Genomic DNA, 6,786 nt, shown 5'->3' on the forward strand with positions numbered 1-6,786 from the left:
TATCTTGCATGCATCTAACTGGGTCTGAATACCTTTCAGACTTTCACAAAGAGGGGAAGGGACAGGACTTCCTGTTGCTTCCTGATTGGTTACTTCTAATGAGTGGTGCTGTCTTGAAATTTAATCTTTACAGCCCTTATTTTGGCTGGTACTTCAAGTGTGTTGGGCTTTCTGTATATTCCACTTCCTTTTGATTTCAGGTTGGTTGCTTTTAGTGAGTGGTGCTAACTTGGAATTGGCTCCTTAAAGCCCTGCCAGCTTGCCTATACTTGTGGACAGCACGACCTGTGGATTGGACTTTCTGTTTGAGTCTTCATTGATTCATGTTAGGAAAGGAACAACCAAAATGAAGTATTTCAGAGGACCTTAGCCTGCACTTCAGCTAAAAGGATGTTGTACAATAAAGGTATTATTGCCTTTGAGGCTCAGTCTCTAGCCAGTAGCCATTAACAGCAGAATATGAAATGAGACCATGAAAGCTGTATATAATGACAAACTACACCCATAATCCTACAGCCACTGTGTGATGTGAAGAGTAAAGTTTACTTTATGGTTAAGTCCCAATTGGTAACTAACCATATGAGAAATCAAAACACCAATTCACTCAATTACATCATAATGAATATATAATGAACAATTTCAATACGGTGTGTGTTTCTAAATTTTTGCACATTTCATGTAGGTAGACAGAAAGGTGTACAAAATGTGATAACGGAAACACAGTGACAGAGGTAAACAAATTATATACAAAAAAAATTATGACCTTCAAATCATTAGTGTTGGCATCTATTTCGAACTGATTCACAAAGAAAAGCATCTGAGATAACAGAAAACAATTCCTGGCAGAGGAAAACACAGGAGAAAATAGATGAGCTTGTCGACGTTTTGGTCTTGATGGCATGTACGTCTGTTAGACCATCTTCAGGATGGTAAAAGGAAAATTGTAATTGACCATTAAAGCTGGTCAAGCATGTATCAAGAACCAGACAATTCCCTGTATTTGTTAAAATTCATTCAAAGTGTTTGGTAAGTGTCCAAGCTGATAATTAGCTTGTGACAAAAGCAATCCAGCCGGATTTGCTTTGTTATGGCATTGGCTTGAGTCGAGCTGCCTGTGTGGGGCACTGCTGCTCTAAAGTATTGCTGCCTCAACATACCGTCTGTTGAGGCAGCTGTACTTTAGAGGAGCAGTTCTCTAGGTCTTCAGCATCAATTAAATGAGGCTCTCAAAGTCTCCACTATGCACAAGTCCCTATTTAAACGGTATTGGTATGTGCTAGGTCTCATATGATGAGTATCCTTTAGTTATCAAACTTCTTATAAGAGTCACACATACAGTTATATTTTGAATCCCTTGTTTTATTGATTCTGTTGATCTAAAAGAGCATTAAACATCTGAGAGAACAAAGGGCCTAATTTATACGTTAGCAGAGAGGGAACTCCATTGCAACAGAGACCGTGTTCCCTCCCCACCAACATCGTGGTTCGCGCGCTCGATTTAACTGTGGGCTGAACCTAGGTTTAATTATGGCAGAGAATACTCTGCGGTGGTTAATCCTCTCTGATGGCCCAGTGGAATAAATGTTTTCAAAGGAAAAACTATAATTCCACCCATCTGATTTGGCTGAAAGGTATTACAGATCAATTTTCACTGCCTGTCGCAAGCTGAAAAGGTCTGGCCATATTGAGCATTGAAAACTGCTGAATACTCGATTCGCCATGGGGCATGCCTCCCATGGTGAGGCGAGAATATCCTTTTTTATTTTCAGAAAGAAAATCCTGCCTTGGGATATTCTTTTTTAAAATATTAAAGAAAACAGTTTGGTGCAGAGCTCCATCACATTGACGGAGCCCTGCACCAAAGTATAAAAGGTATTGACAGAAACCACTGAGATGGTGGTTCCTGCCAATCGATTAGAAATGATGACCACCACCTTGGCAGTCATTTTTAAATTAGGTGGGCCACATCTATGTCAGGGTGATGGAGTAATTTTATATCACAAATAGAGACCACTTCTAGGATATGACCAAGTTAATGGGAGGTACCGAGTGGTGACAGGGGCATCTCACAAAAAGTGATGGACTGGCATCACACACCACCAGGTGTCATGCTTCATCATCTGCCAGTCTCCGCCCTCCAGAAACACCGTTTGGTGGAGGGCGGGCATGCACCTGACGACAGCGATGCACTTTCTAAAGTGAGTGGGGGCCCAAAAGGAATGGTGAGTTTAAAAAGCCATCATAGTTCCCCAATGTGACTTTATTTAGTAAGGGAACTGTGTGGAGTCTAAAAATAAAGGCGCGGTGAATAAGAAAGCAATCATCCAGTCACCGCTATGTGAATATTAAAGAGTAGGTCAACATGTTTCAGCCAAGAAGTCCCTAGGGTACATGGCTTTCATCAGGACTGGACTGAGAGGCTCCAATCTTACCATACTGTACTGGTAGTGCCACTCTGTGGAAGTGACCTATGGTCACTGTCCATTCAGGGGGTCCATTGACCTGTAAAATTGTCGAAAAACAGAGGTGAAATCATATTAGTGTTTGTATAACTTGTGATCAATCATACTTGGTCTAGTTTATTTGATTACAGACTCTTTTTCGAGTTAATCTAGAGAAATGTTAGTTAACAGTGATTATGCTGTAAACAAGGCCAAAAGAGCAGTCATTCATCTTACCCTTTAGGAGGGAACGACTTGCCCCATGGGAGGCGAGGGTTAGGGAGTACCCCGTGATCACACTTCGCTGGAAAAAGAAAGCAAAGAATGAGTGTAAACAAAATTGGTATCCTAAGCAATCGGAAACATGGTTCAAACGGATGCAGGATTGAAGGTTAAAGACAGACACTTACTGAGTGTTGGGTTGTTCCCCGTAGGATCACCTATGGTGTAGGTCTCTCTACTCCTCCCCGACGACATCAAATGGTGTGGAAGGGGAGTTTTTATAGTGTGGCCCATCCTTGAATAATTATGCGCAGGTGAAGTGATTACCGTTAACAAGGACCAGAACGGTAAAGTGCACTATTATGGCATTGTATTTCCTGTGTCCGAAGGGGATTTGTTAAAGGATGAACCCGATAGGGTTATATGCCTGGGCGAGGGCGTGTACAAGGTCTGATCCATACCTGGGAATCCAGCGCACAGCCAGAAGGTGTAAGATATCCGGTGTCCCAGGCGGGCGTGTCTCTTATGGCTGGACGTAACCCGCTCCTAACTGGATTGGTTAGAGCGAGCGCATGAATAAACCTGTGTATGCCCTGCGGCGAGAGATGCTCCATCAGTATGTGCATTAGGGTGGTTCTAGCCCAATGATCGATGGGGTCAGAACTAACTTCCTAGAAGTGGCGGGCGGGCGTGTCTCTCTCGCCTAGGCGTGACCAGCTCCTGTCTGGATTGGTTTGAGCAAGCACGTGATGAGACACGTGGACGCCCGGCAGTGGGCGTCCGTGTCTAGTAGTCATGGAAACGGAAAGCGCTCTGAACAGGCGCGAGATAGAGCGTATCCAGACCAGGGATTGCTAGGAAAAAGGTGTGTAGATGGCATGACAATGGTTGACAACAGCTCTTATTGCGAAGTCTTTTTAATCAAATGATGGAGTAATTTACCTGCCCACCTAAATTTAAAACATGGTCAAAGTCCAAAATTATGGACTTAAACTTGTCTGATACTTTCGTAACAATTATTTGTCTACTTAAAGAGCATATGTAGCTCAAACTAAAACATTACCACAAAGGTTTACAATAATTGTTTAAAAACTTATCCCTACTAAAATACTGTTAAAAACATGGGGTTTGACAGCCCACTAGGGATGGGCATGACTCAGGTAATTCTGTGTAGCATAATCACATGGCACTACCTAATGATTCCGCAGGCTTACGTGAGACGAGTAACTCTGCATTTAGCATTAATTCTCAGCGCAAAAATGCCATCTGGCGTCCAAAATCATCCTCAGCCCCCAAATGTGTCCTTCGTGGTATGAATTTCCCCCAACATACAGAATTTAGCGCTATTTTATTAGCTCAAAATGCACCTTTGCATCCAAAATGGCCACGAGGATTCATTTTACAGTAAGAAACAGTGCTACATGCAACGGAACAGAAATAGTGAATGCTAAGTGCCTCTAAGTAAACGTGCTTTTGCAGTAGGATTTTCCCCCCCATATTACTCATATAGAGCAATGCAGCATTACAAAATGACTGCAATCACTCTGGCGTAATCAAAATTTAGCCCAGGCCTATTTTGAACTTAATCTTTTAAGAAAATACTTCTTAAGTACACTTCCTAGAAGACAAAACAGCAAACTTAATAACTGGATTTCATTACAAGACCGGAGGCTACCATTATGCATTGTTCTTTTAACGCAACTTCAAGCAGCCATTTTAAAGTTACATCACGAAGCAAAGCTCTAGAATGTACATATGTTACGATGGCAACAGGAAAACACAGATCTGCCTCTTTTAAATGTGGCAGGGAGCTGATAAGTTGCTTTCTACCTTACTCTCTACGTTTTTCTATCATTATTTAAAGTTTTTGTCTTAAAATGCCTTTCTTTATGCCATATCATTCGCATACCTGACCCACTGTGTTTATTTTAATAATGCTATTTGTGTAATGATTTTATTTATTTTCATAACACTAGTCTCGCATTCCGAGCTTACTGTGTTTATTTTTATATTGCAGTTTGTGAAATGCTTTGATCTTCATATTACTAGTGTTGCATACATAGTTTACTCCATACCAAGCTTTCACCCACTGTTACCTTTGATTACACATACCCCACCTTCAGTTGCTCGGTGGCCTCTCTGCATTCGGCTTCTCACCACAGGCTCCTCTCTCTATGTCCTCTACGTATACCATCTTCTCCGCTGACTGCTTTGAGTTAACGGTTTGAAACCTCGGCACGACGTGACCCTCCCTCGAATCTCCAATTTATGGAGTGCGGGTAGCATCGAACCCCCATCGTTTTCGGCATCCTCCGTTCCCTTGCACTTCGCTCATTTGCCCCTTGTTTGTGAAGCAAACAAAAAAAGAGAAGGAAACAAGCATTTACAATGCAATGGTCTCGGCATTATTAAAGGTAGAGCTATTGGCATTGCTCATGACTTTTTTTTTTAATCATAAATAAATGGCATTGTCATTTACATTGCCAATAGCTTAATCGTTAAATACATGGCATTGTCATTTACAATGCCAATAGCTTAATAGCTTGCAAATGCATGACCTATTGCATTTACGCCCACACAAAGCCACACACACACACAGAGCCACCCACACAGTCATTCACATGGAGCCACCTACACAGAAAAGGTATAGGGGGCCCCCTAAGGTATGATCTGGGACCAAGGGGAGTAAAAGGAGAAAATTGTGACAGTGTCCCAAGAAGACAGAATGACAGTGGAGAAGAAATCCCTTTGGATTTGGGTTCTTCCTATACGAGTTCGATTACTGGACGCAACCACTAAGTATCACAACCAATGCTGTAGTCAGAGAGATATTAAGAACACCATGCAATAATGCTAGTATCTATATCAAAGATAGATTACAAAGTATTTGTGACAGGAAAAGGAATACAAAAGTTGTTTTTAAAAAGGTAAACACAAATTTATTACACATATTCAAGATGCTGAAAACACAAACTTTAAACAAATTAAAAGTACATTGTAATACACCAAAATTTCATAAAATGTTAAAAATGTTCTTGAGAACACAGGTCCTGTCTTCTTGGGACACTGTCACAATTTTCTCCTTGCCACCTACACAGAGCCACTCTCACACAGACAGAGCCACCCACACATAGAGCAATCTACAAAAAAAGCTATCCACACAGAGAGCTACGCGCTACACACACACAGAGCGCCACACACACACACAGAGCGCCACACACACACACAGAGCGCCACACACACACACACAGAGTGCCACACACACACAGAGCGCCACACACACACAGACAGAGCGCCACACACACACACAGACAGAGCGCCACACACACACACAGACAGAGCGCCACACACACACACAGACAGAGCACACACACACACAGACAGAGCACACACACACACAGACAGAGCACACACACACAGACAGAGCACATACACACACAGACAGAGCACACAGACAGAGCACACACACACACAGACTACAAACACACACACAGACTACACACACACAGACTACACACACACACAGACTACACACACACACAGACTACACACACACACAGACTACACACACACACCCAGAGCGCCACACACACACACAGAGCACCTACACACACACAGACAGAGCACCTACACACAGACAGAGCACACACACACACAGACAGAGCACACACACACACACACAGACAGAGCACATACACACAGACAGAGCACACACACACGGACAGAGCACACACACACACACAGACAGAGCACACACACAGACAGAGCACACACACACAGACAGAGCACACACACACACACAGACAGAGCACACACACACACAGACAGAGCACATACACACAGACAGAGCACACACACACACACAGACAGAGCACACACACACACACAGACAGAGCACACACACAGACAGAGCACACACACACAGACAGAGCACACACACACACACAGACAGAGCACACACACACACACAGACAGAGCACACACACACACGGACAGAGCACACACACACAGACAGAGCACACACACACACAGACAGAGCACACACACACAGACTATACACACACACAGACTATACACACACACAGACTACAAACACACACACACAGACTACACACACAGCTCT

General features: G+C 43.0%; 1 long non-coding RNA gene across 2 annotated transcripts in view; it reads right to left on the bottom strand.

The window, feature by feature from the left end:
- Nucleotides 1-3,325, bottom strand: part of LOC144767530 (uncharacterized) — a 39,635-nt gene extending 36,310 nt beyond the window's left edge. For both annotated transcript variants that reach the window (XR_013598244.1, XR_013598245.1), the window contains exons 1-2: nucleotides 2,852-3,325; nucleotides 2,679-2,745 (exon numbers count right to left, since the gene is read on the bottom strand). This is a non-coding gene — a long non-coding RNA (uncharacterized LOC144767530). The remainder of the gene's footprint in view (nucleotides 1-2,678; nucleotides 2,746-2,851) is intronic.
- Nucleotides 3,326-6,786: the final 3,461 nt, after the last annotated feature.

This window comes from Lissotriton helveticus, chromosome 7 (genome assembly GCF_964261635.1).
Source record: "Lissotriton helveticus chromosome 7, aLisHel1.1, whole genome shotgun sequence".
Lineage (NCBI taxonomy): Eukaryota > Metazoa > Chordata > Amphibia > Caudata > Salamandridae > Lissotriton > Lissotriton helveticus.